The following is a 2,096-nucleotide window of genomic DNA, read 5'->3' on the forward strand; positions in this document are numbered from 1 at the left end:
GTGGACGTGGCAGAACATGCGGACAGAGACGCCTTTTCTCTGGCAGTTGTCGATCATCGAGGTTCTCCCCTTGCATCGGCGACAATAGATAAAACAAAATTTCCGGAGGAGGCCGAAGAAGCTGCCATAGCTTTAGCCATTACTTCCACCACTGCCAAATGCATCATAAGTGACTCCAAAACAGCAATTCGAAATTTTGCAAAAGGAAGGGCCCACTCAGCAGTCATCAAAATCTTACAAAAAATCTCCAATACCCGCCAGATTACATTGATCTGGGTCCCCGCCCATTCGGACCATCCTGGAAACGAGGCGGCGCACCAATTTGCCCGAGGATTCGTGGTTAACCGGTAGGTGCGCTACCCCGAGCTCAGGTCGGCCAAGGAGCGGATGACAACATACAAAGAAATTACTACCCACTTCAAGAAAGAAAGACAGATCTTCCCAGAACCACATAAATCTCAGAGTAAAACACAACAAGTCAGTTGGCGGCAGCTCCAAACAGACACTTTCTTTAATCCGTACATGTACTCCATATGGTTCCCGGAGCAGTACAGCCCCGTCTGTTCTCTCTGTGGGCACCAAAAGGCAGACACACCGCATATCCTATACTCATGTACTCAAGACAAGCCATCGCACAGTCTGCAGCTCTCTACCCAATCTCAGTGGGAGGCTGCGCTGCTCAGCTCGGAAACGGAGGTTCAACTTCGAGTCACCAAGCGAGCCGAAGAGGTCGCCGAACGACATCGTCGGTCGGCCACCTGGCGTCCGGCCTAGAAGAGGAGCCCACCGCGGGGAGGGGAATGCCACCCCAATCCGCACCTCTTCTTTAATAAAGTTTACCTCCTCCTCCGCCTAGTAACCATGCAACCAATTAAAGGGATGGTATAGTGACGCTTCAAGTAAGTGGTACGGAGTTTAGTTAATTAACCAATTAGTCTAATTAATCTTACATAAATAAATAAAACCGGGTAGGAAATAGGTCGAGTCCGGGGAATCGAACCAGGGTCTCTGGAGTGTGAGACGAGCACGCTAACCACTCCGCCATGGAATCAGTAAAGGCGCGTCTAATGAATACTGTCTCTTCGTTCACTCCAATCTTCATTCCTTCCCGTTACAGCGAGGTTCAGGTGTCACCGAGATACGCGAGACAGATACATTTCCTTTCCTCAAAAACTAGTTTACCGACGAGCAAGGTGTAGAGCCGAACGGGCGATGGCGTTCTGTGGACTCCCTGGCAGCGTAGCAAGACGCTGTCGCGTTCCACTCTTAAAGACGAAGCTTAACATCTTAGCTACACATCAGTGACACAACCAGCAACACCGCACTTAAAGCTTCCGCCTCATCACACTTTAGGTCAACAAAGTGCCCCCCTGAATTTTTTCAAGTTAATTTTGTACATACTCATCATGTATTACGCTTTGTCCTTTTGCTATCCTACTTGGCCAACGAGGACCTTTTGTGTCTAGGTCAACAAAACAGTCGATGCGCTTATTGCAGTCAAGAAGTTGCCACCCAGAAAGCTTTACTATGAAAATTTCTGCCTTCGGGGTTGCGGGGCGCTTCCCTTGAAGCAAAGCTATAGAAAAGTTCACCCACTGATTGTTCTCTCTAAAACTAGATTACCTCGCTCTTTCAGGCTATGATTACGTTTTTCCGGCAACAATAGAAGCGCTTAATGGCCAGAAAATTGAATTTCAAATTACTGCCGCCAGTGCTTTCAAATTTATTGCGTTCTTAGCGAAAAAGGTCAGGTCGCCACAGCTTTGAAGTCAATTCGATGTAGATTACCCTCTGAAATCCGCGTTAAAAATTCACACAAAAAAATTTAATTGCGAAATAAGCCGCTGATGGCGAAACCTATACTCATTTTTCATCTTTCTAGCTTATCAAAGCTCCGATTTTGGCCCTTTCGTGGTTATAACGTCTTATTCTATTGATGCCTAATGAGCGCCGCATTAAATTCTTTATTTCTCTCGGGATCATCACCCGGCAAAGAACTGGATGTGAAATCCGTTGCACAGAAGAAAAACGAATTATAAACGTACTGCTCAACGAATTGTGCAATGCACGTTATTTCGATGCCTAAAATATTGCCA

Source organism: Amblyomma mixtum, chromosome 1 (assembly GCF_055824585.1).
Source record: "Amblyomma mixtum isolate Tamu chromosome 1, ASM5582458v1, whole genome shotgun sequence".
In the NCBI taxonomy this organism is placed as follows: domain Eukaryota; kingdom Metazoa; phylum Arthropoda; class Arachnida; order Ixodida; family Ixodidae; genus Amblyomma; species Amblyomma mixtum.